The sequence below is a fragment of the Phascolarctos cinereus genome, unplaced genomic scaffold (assembly GCF_003287225.1).
Source record: "Phascolarctos cinereus isolate Bilbo 61053 unplaced genomic scaffold, phaCin_HiC Scaffold_8;HRSCAF=390, whole genome shotgun sequence".
NCBI lineage: Eukaryota > Metazoa > Chordata > Mammalia > Diprotodontia > Phascolarctidae > Phascolarctos > Phascolarctos cinereus.
In genome coordinates this window covers 74,983,907-75,001,626 of record NW_027556291.1, presented here as the reverse complement: position 1 = coordinate 75,001,626, position 17,720 = coordinate 74,983,907, and positions in this window count along the sequence as shown.

Sequence of the window (17,720 nt, the reverse complement as noted above, 5' to 3'; positions counted from 1 at the left end):
TGTACAGCCCCTGTCTTAGTTGACTCCCCCATCCCACACAATTATTACCACGTGGAGCTGCTACTACACCCAAGGTACTAACACTAGTTGAAAGACCCTCCCTCCTGTGTTCCCTTTCACAATCAGCCAGTACACTTCCTCTCTTAGCAAAGGCATTTCAATGGCACAGAAAGAATGCCAGTTAACAAAGCATTTACCCCAAAGCCTTGAATATGCACCTGAGGACCTAAAGTCTCATACCCTCTCTAGATCTGAAAGGCCTTCTCTTTTGCCTTTCAGTATTTCTGGTTTTGCACCTTATACCCTTCAGTGTACACTGGCTGAAGGCTAAACTGGGCACACTATTACAATAAAAGGAAGCATAATCTTCCAGACTTGAAACTCTATTCATCAATCAATCAACTATTATTAGGTGCCTTCTACGTGCCAGGTACTGTACTTACCTCTTTTACAAATATTAACTCACTTGATCCTCACCACAACCCTGTGAGGTAGATGATATTCTTCTCCCCATTTCACAACTAGGATGCACAGGTTCCCTTGTTCAGCACCACACAGCTAGTAAGTCACTGAGAACTTATTTGAAAATAGATCTTTCTGACTCCAAGCCCAGTGCTTCAGAGGCATATCAAAGTCTCCTGTCACTGCTGTGTTACTGTCTATGTCTTCTGGTGGATCTATTAATGTTTCCTTTATCAACTGGGATGATAAGACACTGGGAGGGTAAAAGTTTTTTATTAGGGATATTGGTTGATTCTTCATGGTTCCTTTCAGTCTAATGCAGTTTTCTTAATTATCTTTTTATTTTTTTAATATCTCCTTTGCTTTGTCAGATGCCATGACTGTACTTTCTACTGTTTTGGAAGCACTTGATGCATCACGTGCTAGGGTTTTTCTAATTATCTCCCCTACTTCCTCAGTTTTATTTTGTGTATGCTTTTGTATTTCAAATGTGTTTCTTGTAAATGACATGCTGTAGATTTTTTTTCTCCAACCTGTCACTTTCTCAGTTTAGTTGTTTCCATTGTCCTCTATTTGTCTATAGCATTTAAAGATAATCTCCTCCATTAGACTGTAAGCTCCTCCAATAGATTTTAACATTCCCCCATTAGATGGTAAGATCCCTCATTGGACAAAAAGCATCCCCATTACACCATAAGTTCCCCCTTTAGACTGAAAGCTCCTTGAGGGCAAGGACCTTCATTTGCCTCTTTTTGTATGTCCTGCAATGTGCAGAGGGCCTAGCACATAGATGGAGTTAAATATGTTTTGGGGGGGTTATTGATAATATTAGGCATTTTTAAATTTATGATTTTTCCCTCTTTGGCTATAAACTCATTACTATGTTCTTTCAGTTACTTTAGCGTATTCTTTTTCACATGGCCCTGTTTCCAATGGCTCTTTTCTGCTCACCCCTGATCACCTCCTCCTGCCATCCCTTTATCTTTGGGGTTTTGCATAGTCGTTTTTTTTTTTGCTTCCTTTTTTCTGGTTATTTACTTTTCCCCACACTTCCAACCTCTTAGTCCAGTAGATTCCCCCTCCAACTACCAAAACAAGGCTTCCCTCCTTCTCACTTCCTCTTTTAAATCCTTCCCTCCTCCTTCTTACCCACTTTCCTGAAGGCTCTTCACTTCCCGAGACCACAAGGGTTACATTGCTAGTCCTCCATTTGACCCATACACGTCACTCACTCCCTTTCGTCCCCTTTTCATTTACCATCCCATTTGTAGTCCCACAAACATCACTGACTCACTGCTAGGCAGGATATGGTCAGTATCTGTCCATTGCTTGTAGAATTTGAATTATTAAATTGAATTATTAAATTCAAGCACTATGTGTTTGGAAACTGCACCTTTGAGATGGTTTCTTTTGTAGAGGTGATCTATACATTTTTTTCAATTGATATTCCATTTTCTATCTTTGGAAAGACTGGGCAGTTCTCTTGTATATTGTAAAATGGGGATAAACAGCGCCTCCTTCTTAGGGTTGTTGTGAGGATCAAATGACATGACAGTTATAAAGAGTACAGTGCCTGGCAAATAGTAGGAGCTCATTGAATGGTTGTGCCCTTCTCGCCCTGCTTCATCTAGGCCCTCCCCCCAACAACGCATCCTCACACAGCATCTACATTAGAATTTGTAAATCACGGTTCTGACCATGTCATTCCATGATCAAGAAGCTTCGATGGCAACCAGTGCCTCTAAAAGAAAATACTAACTCTTCTGTTTGTGTCTTAAAACCCTCCCCAATCTTGATCCAGCCTCCATTGCCAGACTGATTACCCATGCCTCCCCTTCATAAACTCAGATGCTCCAGCCAGACTGGCCTACTTCTTGTATGGGATATAACATCCCCTGTCTTTGTGTTTTCACACTGGCTGTTCCCCATGCCTGGAATGCTCTCCCTCTTCACCTCTTGGAACCCCTACCTCTCTTTAAGGCTCACTTCCAGGGCCATCTTCTTCAAGAAGATTTTCTTGATCCCCTCCAATATCAGTGTTGTCCTGCCCCTCATGTCAGAAATCACTTTGCATGGATCCTGGATTTATCTGTCTCTGAACATGTATGCCTGCAGTAGAATGCAAACCCCTTGAGAGCAGCACTATTCCATTTTCATCACTGTAATAGGAGTGCCTTGCACAGTGCCTAGTGCATTATAGGCACTTCATAAGCCCTTCTTGACTGACTGACTCTGAGGGTCTAGAGACAGGCTTGAGCCAGCCCTCCACTTTCATGACTGGGCTTCTCCTCCCAGATCACTGGCAGAGGTGATGCCTTTGGAGTCAGTGGGCAGGATTTTGAAGCCTAGTTCTTTTACAACTTGTGTGACCTTGGACAGTTCACTCTGTTCTCTGGGCCCTTTTTATTCATCTGTAAAATAAGCATAATTCCACTAAAATGATCTAAGTTCCCTTTAAATTCTGTATATCTTTGATCCCATTTTAAGGGTGGATGTGGTGGAATGCAAGAATGGAAATTAAGTGCTTGTATGGCCTAATGGGCCTTTGATCAAGAAGTGATTCCTGTGGCCTTTACTCAGTGAATTGGGTCTTTGAGAAATGTAGATATCCTGGTCAGGGTATAGGGAGAAGACTGATGGCAAATGGACTCTTTGGACCTGCTACTGTCACCTTGAATCAGGGCTCATTCTTCTTGGAATGTGGAACATCTCTTTGATATTCCAGTATTCTGTGACTAATGCACTCACATGCTTCATTACGGGATATCGTGATGACTTCCAGATTTGTTCTCTAGTCTCACAGGGCCCACGTTAGGGTAGGCCCACATCCTCTAAGCATAACATTTCTATGAGAAGTTAATGAAGCATTCATTAGTTCAAACATACATGATGTTCCTTCCTGACATTATCAGAGGATTATGAGCTGGAAAGGACCCAGGAGATTATTTAATGCAAACTGCTCCTTTTACAAAGGAGGATAAGGAGACCCAGATAGGGAGAAGGGCCATGCCCAGATCACACAGATAGGATGGAACAGTCTGGTTGGAATGCAGGTCCTTTGGTCCCAATCGAATTCTGCATCCTATTCTGTAGGGATCAAGAAACAGACAGTCCCAGAGTAGCCACCTCCCAACATTAAGGGAATTCCAGGACCATGGAATGTAGGAGCTGAGAGGGACATTTATAATATAATTAACTGATTTTACAGAGCATGAGACTGAAGCCCAGAGACAGAAAGCCACTTGTATAAGATCACCCATTTAGCAAGTAAAATAGTATGGATTTGAACTCAGGTCTTTTGGCTCCAAATTCAAAAGTTCTTCCACTGTATCCATCTGCAGGAGCCTCCAGTCTTGGTCCAAGGGGTCAGAGAAAAGAGATGATTTAGTCTGCCTCCACTCATTATTACAGATAAGAAAACAGATCCATGGAGGAGAGGCTTGCTCAACATGACACAGTCTAGAAGTGGTAGGGCTGACACTAGAGGCAGCTACATAGCACAGTGGATGGAGTGCCTGGAGCAAGAAAGACTTGAGTTCAAATCCAGCCAAAGACTAAGTGTCTTTGAGGTGATATGGGCATGCCTTAGGGAGGTGACAGCTTCAAAGGAGAGAAGGGGGCATATTCTGCAAAAGTAGAATTGACAGATCTTGGCAACAGCTTGGATATGGAGGGTGGAAAATAGGAACACAGGATGGCTCCTGGATTGTGAGCCTGAGGGACTGGCAGGAAGGTACTGTTCTCTACAATGGACTAACTGGTCAGAAGCAAGCCCACAGTTTTGGACATGGCCAATGGGGAAATTTCTCTTGTTTGACTATGTGTATTTGTTCATTGCAAAAAGTGAAATTTAATAAAAACATTAAAAGGGGAAAGTGATTTTATGGCCAGATATAGCAGCAGCCTGACACACCAGCTGGGATGTGAGCAGGGGCAAGGGGTGGCAGAGAGGGGAGAAAATGGAGACCCACAAATATCCTGTGGGCTTAGCCTGGTGGTTCCTAGAGAAAGTTGGCACTGAGGATGGGGAAAGTAGAAGGTCAAATATTCCCTAACTATATTTTGGCTACTACATTCTCATGTTTATTGAATGCCAGCAAATCTCATAGCATAGTCCAAAAGAGGGAAGGACACAATTCAGAACAATGGCCTTATATAATTTTTTGACTAGCTTTAAATGAAAGATAATCATACAAAGAAGCTACATGATCATAATGAATAAATAGAAATCGAAGAAAGCAACTGAATGAGAAAGACAAGAGATATGTTCAAGAAAATTATAGGTATCAAGGGAATGTTTCATAAAAGATGGGCATGATAAAAGACAAAAATTGTAGGGACTTAACAGAAGTAGAAGAGATTAAGAAGTGGTGGCAAGAATATACAGAAGAATAAGAAAGATCTTAACATCAGTGGTGTAGTGACCACGATGACATAGTTACTGTTAGAGTTAGAAGGGCTTATGTTTCCAGAGGTAGAATAATGCAGAGATTTAAAGAACAACAGCTCCGGGAAGTAGTACACTGTAGGTGGGCTCGGGCTTAGCCAATAAAAAGTAAGTGGATTGTTCCAAGAAGACCCCAAAATCAAGATAGGGGTTGAGCCAGCTCAGACCAGTTAGGGTCAACCTGAGGACACCTGAAAAATGTTAGTGCGCCTGCTTAATGAACTTCATTACTATTATCTGACACACCCCTCGTAAAATTAGAGCCTCATTAACGAGTCATGGGACATATGACCAAGGGAGGGGGAACATATTTGAGCATATCAAGGGTAAACATGTAAGGAAAGGTGTAACCAGGGAAGGGATGGACCAATCCAGGCCTGGGAGGTTTCCCGCCAAATTCAACTGCATAAAAGCACATTTTCCCTTGCACTCAGGGCCCACCCCTCCTGAAGAGGGGTGGAGCCCGCTTCTGGCCAGAAACGTCTAAATCCTCTGGACTTTCTTTGTAATAAATTTTCTTGATACTAACTTTTTGGTGTCAAGCCTATTCCTAACAGTTACTAATCTAGAGCCAGACATCCTGAAGAATGAAGTCAAGTGGGCCTTAGGAAGTATTGATAATAGTTGTTGCCCTCAACCAGATAGTGCACCGAATGGAAAGGCGCGAAATAAGCTTGAGATGTGGGCCAGGCTGAGCAGTAGGAACTGACTCAGTTTATTCATCTGAGGGTACAGGATATATAGAGAAAATCCATCCTAACTTCAAAGAGTCCTCCACGTGAGACACATCTGCTAAGGATGTGATAACATACATTTCCTCCTTATCAGAGTTCCTAGATAGGGTTGTAAATTCCAAGGCTTTTTCCTGTCACCTGTATAGAGAAGTGAATATGTAAATCTAAGGTTCAAAGAGTGGGAAGGAATGTCTCAGGAGCCTCCTAGCAGGGAGAGATTTGGAGAGCCCTGCTTCTTAATTATTGAACCCTTTGGGTTAAAGCCTGGGCAAAGGTCAAACTCTGTCCTGGATCTTAAACCCATATCGGACTCTTAAGGCCGGCCCTCAACAAATAGTAAGGCTAGTGGAGGTGATAGAATTCCAGATGATTTATTTAAAATTCTAAAAGATGATGCCGTTAAAGTGCTGCACTGACTATGCCCACACATTTGGAAAACTCAACAGTGGCCACTGGATTGAAAAAGATCAGTTTATGTCTCAGTTCTAACAAAGAGCAATGCCAAAGAATGTCCAAATTACCAAACAATTGCATTTATTTCACATAGCAGCAAGGTTAAGTTTAAGATTCTGTAAGCAAGGTTTCAGCAAAATATGAATGGAGAATTCCCAGAAGAGTAGGATGGTTTTCAAAGCAGCAGAGGAACTAGAGGCCAAATTGCCAACATTTGCTATGTTATGGAGAAATCAAAGCAGTTCCAGAAAAACAGCTACTTCTGCTTCATTGACTACACTAAAACCTTTGACAACAAAGAAATGGCAGTACCAGATCATCTTTCTTATCTTTGGAGGAACCTATATGAAGGTCAAGAAGCAACAGTTAGAATGAAACATGGGACAACTGATTTGTTTAAGATTGGAAGAGAAGTACAATAAGGCTCAATTTTTTTTATTTAACTTATATGCAGAGCACCTCATGTGGAATGCTAGGCTGGATGAATCAAAAGCCAGAATTAAGTTACTGGGAGAAGCATCAGCAATCTCAGATATGCAGATAATAAAACTCTCATGGCAGAAAAGGAAGAATTAAGGTTTAAGAAGTCCCTTGATGAGGGTGAAAGAGAAGAATGTAAAAGCTGGCTTAAAACTTTAAAAAAAAAATTATGTCTTGGCCACTGATCTCATCACTTCCTGGCAAATAGAGTGAAAAGAAATGTAAGCAGTGTCAGATTTTATGTGTTTGGGTTCAAAGATCACTGCAGATGGTGACTGCAGCCATGAAATTAAAATGTGCTTGCTCTTTGCAAGGAAAGTTATGGTAAATCTGGACAGCAGACTAAAAAGCAGAGACATCACCTTGCCGACACAGGTCCATAGAGTCAAGTCTGTGGTTTTTCCAGTAGCAATGTATGGCTCTGAGAACTAGTCAATAAGGAAAGCTGAGCACCTCAGAACCTACACTATTGAATTTTGATGGTGAATAAGATTTTGAGAGTCCCCTGGACAGCAAGAGAATCAAATCAGTCAATACTTAAATTAATTCAGACTATTCACTGGAAGGTCAAATACTCAAATTGAAGCTTACATGCTTTGGCCACATAATGAGATGACAGAACTCATTGGAAAAGACCCTGATGTTGGAAAAGATTGAAGGGAAAAGCAAAGGTGGATAGCAGCAGATGAGATGGGTAGATAGTGCCATGGAAGCATGAACATGAGCTTGGACACATTTTAGGAGATACTGGAGGACAGAAGGGCCAGCATGCTATGGTCCAGGGGATCAAGAAGAGGGGGACATGGGGGCAGCTAGGTGGCACAGTGGATAGAGCACCGGCCCTGAAGTCAGGAGTTCCTGAGTTCAAATCCAGCCTCAGACCAAACATTTGACACTTACTAGCTGTGTGACCCTGGGCAAGTCACTTAACCCCAATTGCCTTTAAAAAATAAATAAAATAAAATTTAAAAAAAAGATGCTCAGATTCTTATAATCTAACCACTGCTTAGATTCTTAAAATCTAGGCACTTGCTCAGATCTAGCCACTGCTCAGATTCTTAGGGGCAGCTAGGTGGTGCAGTGAATAGAGCACTGGCCCTGGAGTCAGGAGGACCTGAGTTCAAATATGGCCTCAGACACATAATACTTCCTAGCTGTGTGACTCTGGGCAAGTCATTTAACCCCAATTGCCTCAAAGAAAGAAAGAAAGAAAGAAAGAAAGAAAGAAAGAAAGAAAAGAAAAGAAGGAGTGGGACATGACTGAATAACAACAAACAACAACAAAGAGCATTGGCCTGGGCATCAAATGACCTGGTTCACGTCTGGGCTCTGACCATTGGGTGACCTTGAGCAAATCAGGACCCCTTGTTGGACCTCTGCTCACTTGCTCTAAAAATGAGATAGTACTTGGTGATCTCTAAGACCTTTTTCAACTAGAGGGGAGGTGTCAACCATGAGCAACCAAGTTAAAATGTAATTGGGAAACATTCAGCAAAATATATAAAACCACAACAAAATGGAGATAACACTACATTTTAAAACTCAGTCAACATGCAGCCAAAGATGAGTGGCCCCTCACTTCTATTTGAGTTTGACCCTACCATTCTAGAGAGTCTAGCACAAGGGTGGGGAACCTGTGGCCTCAAGGCCACAGGTTCCCACCTCTGGCCTAGCATCTCCCCTCTAAACTGCACCTTTGGATATATCTCAGGAAACACTTACTGTGTCCCTACTGTGTACAGACAGGGCTCTATGATTCTCACTGGAAATACAAACATGAAAAATAACATCCTGTGGGGAGGGGGGAAAAGACAGAGGCACAGAAGAAAAAAGAGCATCAACATAATATAAAAACATACAAAGTAAAACAGAAATAAGTTCAGAAGAGAGCACAGAAACAAAGTGGACGTTTTGGTACTAAACGATTTAATAAACACATAAAAGCTGCAGGTGGCACGAAGTTCAGAGTTTCACATATGATCTTTATTTTCTTCTCTCTGTGTTTAAATGTTTGAGTTTGATGATGACTACCAAGTTCATAATCCAAAAATAAGATGCATGCATTTTTTTTAGGCAATTGGGGTTAAGTAACTTGCCCAGGGTCACACAGCTAGTAAGTATCAAGTGTTCGGTCTGAGGCCAGATTTGAACTCAGGTCTTCTTGACTTCAGGGCCGGTGCTTTATCCACTGCACCACCTAGCTGCCCCTAGATGCACGCATTTTAATCAATCGATCAATGTCTGCTTTCCCAGATCTTGAGTCTGGAGGGTGTGTGGGGGTGGAGTATGTGGCACCGGTCTATGGAGATTGAGGCACAGTGGGGACAAGAATGTCCATAGAATGAGCCAGAGCCAAGGTGGCAGAGAAAAGCCAGGAAGCTGCCTGAGCTCTCCCCCGTTTTTTCCTCAGAAACAACATTAAATCAAGTATGTAAGTGGATTCTGGAATGATAGAGCCTACAAAAAGATGGAGTGAAAAAATTTCCTGCTTGAGAAAATTTACAAGGACTACAGAAAGGTCTGCCTCACTTGGGTCACATGGAAAAGTCCAGGGCCTTTTAGGGGTCCATCATTAGTGTCCCATCAATTCCTACCTTGCATACAGAAAACTGCCTTTCAACAAGCTGACTTTTCTGTAAGAACACATCTCTAGGATTCTTGTGGAATTCATTATGAAAACAGGGGGGTTTGCCTTCTGACCAATTTCCCAAGAATGTACCTGTACCATGTGTCAAGGGATTCCTTGGTCTATTTTCTTGATAATGACTTAAACTCTTCTTACATTTGGTGACTCTGGAATGACTTGAAATCTTTCAAAATAGGTCCTAATTACCACATTTTAGAGCTTTATTTATACAGTATTGTTTACAAGGCACCTGATTAAACAATTTAATTCTAATTTGTGGTGAAGAACAATCATTGTTACTTTGGGAACAAAAATAAGTACATTACCTCAAAGTTAGCTTTGAAAGACTAATAGTATAATTAAACTTTAATAGATATATTTTGTTAATCATAACTAAGCATCACAAAAAATGAGTTAATGTAGGTTTTTAGTAGGCTTAAAAGTAGACAATTGTTCAAATCTTGACTGATATTTTGTGATCCTGTGGACTATAGCTCTCCAGTATTGTACATGGGGTTTTCCTGGCAACGATACTGGAGTGGTTTGCCATTTCCTCCTCCACTGGATTAAGGCAAACAGAGGTTAAGTGACTTGCTCAGGGTCACACAGCTAGTATTTGAACTCAGGTCTTGGGGGGAGCTAGGTGGTACAGTGGATAGAGCACCAGCCCTGGATTCAGAAGGACCTGAGTTCAAATCTGACCTCAGACACATAACACTTACTAGCTGCGTGACCATGGGCAAGTCACTTAACCACCATTGCCCTCCGAAAAAGAAAATGAACTCAGGACTTCCTGAATCCAGGCCCAGTTCTGTATCCATTGACTCAACTAGTCACCTCCAAAAAAAGTAGACAATAAGATCTAGTTAAAGATGAGCAGGAAAGTGTATACCTTTGGTTTATTTGGTTTGCAAATATAATGTGAAAAGATAACAACCTGATGGACTAGAACCATTCTGCCCAAAGTAGCTATGTAATCTCAAGATCCTTCCGGTTCCAAAATTGATGAGAGTTAATAATTCTGTAACTTTAGGATTAGGTGCTCCATTTTACTTTGCTCAATTTCACAATATATAATTTATAAATGCTTCTTTAAAAAGCCAGTAGAAGTTGCTTCTGTGTAGATAGATATTTTTGCTTTTAAAAAATGGCACACTTCATTCACAGCAGGACTAATATGGAAATATATTTTGCATGATTGCACATGTATAATCTACATCAAATTGCTTACTACTGTCTTGGGGGTCAAGGAAGGAGAGAGAAATTTTGGAAATCAAAATTTAAAAAATGAATGTTAAAAATTATCTTTACATGTAATTGGAGGGAAAATAAAATATAAAAAAAGAGAAAATGACACAGACTTTCTCATGGATGCCTTTATCTTCTAAAAGGAAAAATTTGTTGAAGAATTATTATTTTTTCTGAAAGGAAGACAGTTTTGATTGTGAAGAGTTTGATCATGAAGAGACTTATTTTCTTCAGATGATTCTGTCCATGAGTATTTATACTAATAATTTAGAGTAGTAGTATTAATACTAAAAATAATAATTTAATTTATACTGATAAGCAGTTACACGTTTAGGTCAGAATCAAGCAATTTATCAAGTCCACAACTGATGTTCTATATCATTAAAACTATGCACTGCCAATTTTATTTTACATAGAAATCTTGAGATTTTGTTTGTCTAAAAGTCCCATATGTAGTAGAAGCATAAACTACACTTCTGGATGAAAACCTAATGTTTTCCTTTTCTAAGTAAAACAGTGCAGAGTTTTAAGAAGCTCATTCATACTTTGTTTATTACTTTTTAACAAAGTGCAAGTTTTAAATGAAATATGTTTTCTGTCTCTGTTATACATTATGTTTTGCAGAAGGATCTTCAAAACTCCACTCCCATCTGAAATGATCAGATGGCTTTTTTTTCTCTGACCTCAGAAAGAGAAAAGTCCTTAGACTTTTCAGCAAACAAACTAGAGGATGTTGGTGGTATAAGCAAGAAATGCTGTTTAAGTGATCGCTTAACATGTCTTGAGAAACTGGAGTATCACCAGAATGCGATTCCAAGAGTCCCACAACAACTCTGTGAAATAATTTTATATCTTTTCAAAAGAAAATGTATATTTGCATAATTTTTTCATTAATTTAAGTCATTTTGTTGTCTTGAAAGTGAATTTTTTTATGATTATAAACTTGATACTCTCAATCTTCTACTTTGCTAGAACATGAACTGTTACTTGCCAGTGTGTGATTTTTTTAAAAAATGTATGTGATTTATTTTTTTAAAGTGAGAGGAGGAAAGGCATTCCAGGTATAGAGAGCAATGTGAACAAAGACCAGGAGCTGTGAAAATATGTACTGAATAGGCCAGATAGCAGTATGATTTATTTGAAGCATTGAATGTGTGGAGGGGAATAACTTGAGATCAAGTTATTGAGAAGGAAAGATTATGTCAGATTATCAGGAGTTTGGGGAGGGAAGATTTGAATGCCAAGCCATGGAATTTGATTTAACTTGATGGGCCATTGAACTTAACTTGGGAGCCATTGAACATTATTGAGAAGTGTAACATGAACAGATTTTAATATGTATGTGTGTACACACACACACACACACACACACACACACACACACACACAGAAAATTATTCTGGATTCACCAAGACTTGGTGACTGAGAGGGAAGAGCCAAAGGTAACCCTATTCAACCAGTCAGTCTATAAGCATTTATTAAGCATTTATGATGTGCCAAACTCTCAGTGTGGGAGTTGGAGTGAGTTGTGATGCCAGTGACTGAATGAGTCAGAAGGAAGAGGTTTAGGGAAAGACAGTAAGCTTGGCTTGGGACATGTTGAATTTAAAGTGCCAGTTGGATATTCACGCAGAGATGTTGTTTTAAGAGCAACTGGTCTGGAGCTCAGAGGTTCTGGGTGATGCCTAGAGCTATAACTTTGGAAGTCATTTGCATAGAGATTAAAGTTTAGAAGGAAATGAGATTGCCAAAGGCAAGCATATATAGAAACAAGAGAGATAATAAGAATAGACCCTTAAGGACAACCCACATTAAGGAATAAGGAAGACTGAGGAATCAGAGTAAGTCTAATTAGAGAGGTATGGAGGGGAATTAGAAGTCTGATGTTGATGTTTTTAAATCTATGTATTTGTGTGTATGGATTACCTTTTCCTTCTAGATTATAAACTTCTTGAGGTCAAGAACTTTGTATTTTCCCCAGTCTATCGGTATATTGTACTTAATAGGCACCTTACACATGTTTGCTAAGTATAGAATATACTTTGTATTTTAATTACCTTTCATTTTCACCCCATAGTCTGTTCTGATTTATCTGAAGTTCTAAGCTTAGAATTAGATTTTCTTGTTCACACACTATTTTATAAATTGAAAATATTTTCTTTTCAGACTTTAAAATGTTTGATATTGATAATCATTTAAGATCAATTGAGCCCCACTAAGGGCCAAAAACCTGAATTAATCTTTTCTGAGTGAACTAAAAATGCTTCTTCCTGTGTCAGCAGCTAGAGGACCAGATGGAACTGACCAGAATTCTTCCTGTTTGTGATCACTAAGCACAGGATACCTGGGGCCAGACACTGTCTTGAATAGTGGGACTTTTCTTATCTTTGTATCCTATGGACATATGTTACGTAGGGGAAACACAGATATCCTGGATCTATAATTTCAATTGACACTTTGACATTCTCCTATTTTATCGTATTTACAACCTATTCAACTAAGAAACTTCCTTTTCCATGCTCTATGTTAAAAAACATGGAGGCTGTATTTTTTTTTTAGTAACACAGACATCCTGAGTCAGGGTTTAAATGTCCTCCAAAAATTGCTTGAGTCAGTCAGAGTTAAAGCTCTGATTCCATGTACATGCGCTAACTTGAGGAAATAAAACAATATGAATTTATTTATCACCTAGCTTGTTGTCGACAATATATTAGACTTACATAGTAACAAAATCACATCAGTTCTTGCCTATTTGTTGAAAATGAATTACATTGCAAATTTTGATATCTCCTGCAATGATATTGGACCTTTTATAATTTTGATCCAACTATCAGATGTCCAACCTTGAATATCTCAATCTCTCATATGATCAACTATCCTCTGTCCCTGAATTTCTTTTTTTTTCTTTTTCAGCCAAAGACAAGGCTTATTAGAACATTGGTCATATTGGGCAGACTCTTAAGGAGTCTGAACATTAGTGAGCTATTCGCTAGATTTTAAGAATCTAAGCAGTGGCTAGATTTTAAGAATCTGAGCATGTCCCTGAATTTCTTGCAGATGTCATAGAAAATCCAAAGTAGTGGCTTTTGGAAGGGTAAGAATGATGCAGATTTTTAGTGTGTAAATTGAGGTGGGATTATCATCAGAGCTGGAAAGACCTTGGTGGTTATGTAGTATGACCTCATCACTTCATTTTATTGATGAGACAATTGAGACTTTAGCTTAAATGATTTATCCAGTGTCATTATAGCTAGTAATTAATACAACCAGAAGCTAAACACATCTCTGACTTGATCGTCCTATATTCCTCTCATGAAATCAGCTAAATGGACAGTTTGGATTACTGTATTAGAATATCCCACTGTCCTCTCATGAAGTCTATTAAATGTGTTTTTATTACTATGTCAAAAAGAATTGATATATTAGAAAAATCAATATCACATAAGCAGGAAATCTATTCATAATTATCTAGTATTATCATTCTAGTACTATAGTTCATCATTATAGTTCCCTCTGGTTCATCCTCCACATAGCTGCCAGTGTAATTTTCCTTAAGTACAGGTCTAATCATATATTTCCCTTACTGAGTAAATTCTGGTACTCCCTTACTGCCATCCCTATTATCTCTAGAATATAAGATCCTCTGTTTTACTTTAAAGCCCTTCAAAACCTAACCCAAACATACCTTTCCAACTTTATTGAACATTATTCTACTTCATGCCCACTAAATTTCAACCAAACAGTAGCTCCTTATCTTCTGTTTCTCTGCTTTTGTCTGTATACTATCCAAATCCTATGTCTGGAATGCACTCCATCATTAATCTTCAATTCTTAGAATCTCTAGTTTCTTTTGAGACTCAGCGTAAGCACTGTTTTCAACATGAAATCTTTCCTGATTGCCCTGGCTGCTAGTGCCATCTCTCCAAAATTATCTTATATCTGTTTTGTGTGTTTCAAATTTGCCTTTATTTGTACATATTTGTCTCCCCCCATCTAAATTATAAACTCCTCATGAGCTAAAGCTGTTTTTCTTTTAGTCAGGCACTTGATGTTTTTTCATCTTTCTTTCTCAGTTGATTAGGACCCCACCAATCATGGGTGCCTAATAAATTCAACTCAATGAACATTGAATGTTATATATTATAAGCATTAGGGGTATGACAATAAATTAAAAAAAGAAATGTACTCTGCCTTCAAGGAATTGACTTCCAAGTGATGTGTGGGGATAAAATAATTGGATTCAGAGTTGTAAGAAACTTTTTAGACCTGCTCAGACTTCATTTTACAGATGAAGAAATTGAGACCTATAGAGACTGTGATTTTTCCAAGATCATTCAGGCGGTAAGCAGAGCTAGTATTCAAATGTGATTTAAATGCATGTCATCCCGTTCTAAGGCCCTCATTCTTCCCTTTGCATAACTTTTACAAAAATCACTGTAATGTAAATGTAGCAGTCATTCACCTGCTCCACGTTTTATAATGAAATAAGTATGTAATAAAAATCATATAAGTTGGCTTAAGAGATTTGAAGTTGGAAGTATTCCTTGTAGCTAAGATGATTAGGGAAGACTTCATGGCAGGTAGGGGCTAGAGTCAGATATACCTGAGTTAAGATCTGGCCCCAGACACCTACTAGCTATGTGAGTCTAGGCAAGTCACTTAAACTTCTGTTTGCCTCAATTTCCTCATCTGTAAAATGGGGATAATAATAGCACCTACCTTGCAGGGCTGTTGTGAGGATCAAATGAAATAATAACTGTAAAGTAATTAGCACATTGCCTAACACATATTAAGTGTTATATAATGTTAGCTATGTTATTATGTTAGCTAGTTATCATCATGGAAGAAGTGATAACTGAAGGAAAATAATTTTAATATGCTGTCTTTTTTTTAAAAAATGAGGTATTAAAAATCATTTTAATTTTGAAATGCTTTCTAATAGTGCTCTGATTTAAGAAGAAATAGGCTGATTTTATAAACTGCCTTGATTTATATTGTCAAATTTTTTCTAGTAAATCAGTAACTTTTACTGATCTTTGTAACATGTATACTTTTATTCTTTTTGCTATTACTAAGCTGATAATTATGTTAAGTAATTTGATACCTATTTTCCCCTTCTTTGATTAGAAACAAAATATTAGAAATATATTCACCTTTGTGCCTGAAGGAACACCAATGGAATCACAGATCTGTAATATATTGAAGAAAATTTAGAGTATGGAATTTTAAAAACCATTGCTTTTTTCTTAAAGCACATGAAATAGGGTTGGTTGTGGGAAAAGGATGAATCTTAGGACTATCATCTCTTCCTCAGTTCTATCAGTTGTGCCTTAGCCAGTAGAATAGAGGCAGTAGTGAGGTGGAGAGTAGCTGGCAAAATGTAGGGATGTGGATGGTAATTGGCATTCTCAGAATCAAGATCACACATGTTAAACCCTGGCATACATTCTGGGAATCTCTAGTATAAAGAGAACTATTTCTCTCTTTTTAAAATAACTTAATTCATTTTTGTGATCAATTTGTCCAGATCTCGCTCTAGAGCCTCATATTGGCATGGAAGTGACTTCCTGTTTTTGAAGTCTATGTCAATGGAACCATAAGTTTGACAGGATCTGTCAGAGCTGGAAGTGTATCAAATATGAGTTGATGATATACTAATATCATGGCTTTCACTCTTACTTGTGACCTTAGATAAGTCATTTAACATTTGACCTATGAATCCCTATTTTGTCCTCTTCTTTTTTTTTTTGAAATTGGTTTTTCTCTTTTCTAAAATCAAGTTTTTACAGAGGTAACATGGCATAGTAGGGGAAAAAAGCTGGGCTTAGAGAAAGAACACTGGATTTGGAAGCTGAGGGTGTTTTTGCCATTCTTGTGAACTTTGGCAAGTCACTTAACCTTTGGGTGCTTAACTTTCCTTATCTGTATAGTGAGGGAGTTGGATTAGGTGGTCTTTAAGTTCTCTTCCAGTCCTTTGTCATGTGATCTCTTGAAATCTCTAATTAGGTTGTGATATCTCATGAACCATCTGTTGTGGTTTGTTAGTGAAGTGGGAGTATCCACACAGCTGAAATCACATTCTGTCAAATAGCAAACATTATATCAGAAACGCATAGTTACCTGTGGCTTACAGACATGGAAAACATGTATGACTTTCATTTAGGACAAAAAGAGTTCTGTAGCACTCATCCTCACTTTCTGATACAATGAGCATTATCTGTTGTTGTATATGATCTTAGCAAAGGAGATGATAAAGTAGATGCTATGAAGCCATGACTCTTCAACATAAATTTCAAATAATTTCTTTTAAAATTCCAAATAATTTGGTCTTAAGTAAATTCATTTAAATTAATGAATTTAAAATTCATTTTCTGTTGTCTCTTCATGAATAATACATTTTAAAGAAAGGTTAATATAACAAAACAACACATAAGCCATTTGCCTTGGTAGATTTCCTAAATAATTTAGTAACATGATGTCTCTGAACAGGCCATAAGCTGTAATCAATGATATAGATGGTCTAAAGCAGGGTTCAATGCTACATTTCAGTTAGAAAATAAAGATGTAATATTTTTCCATCCAAATTCACACATCCCTGAAATCTATCCCCAGACATCTTGTTTAGAACCCCTACTCTAAAAAATGAGTACCAAGTTCTAAATATTACCTTTTAAAGAAACATTCTATGAGCATAAACTTTTAATAACTAACTGTGTAGTGTGGTTAATATCTCTTCAGCAGTGGTAGAAAACATGGCATAGAGGTGAATTTTCTATGTAATTGAAGATCACTCCTTTATAGGCAGCAGTGCTATTTATTATGAACTATTTTTTATAAAAGTATTTCTAAATACATGTATTTCTATGCCTTGTTACATGGAGAATACAAAAATAGTTTAACGTTTTCTTGATGAGCCAGAATTTTCATTATTAAAATTGGATATTGTACTATGAAAATTATTGTTTTGTGTCTTAAATAAGAATAAGTACACTCTGAGTTAAGTGCATGGACTTCGTGATGGCTGTTTTGATTGTGGTGAGTATTTTGGGTACTTCTTGGTTTTCTGCTATGTTCTAGGTAATTGAGGTTCTCAGGTGAATATTCTTCAGGCAAATGAGGTATTATATAATCACTTCTTATTTAGACTCAGAAGATCCAAAATTTGAATTCATAGACCTTGGTGAAAAAGTAAAAAATGCAGATTATTAGCTATTTTTCTTGTTCATTCAAAGATGTTTGTTTAATGCAAAAGCCAAAATATGTTCTTAAA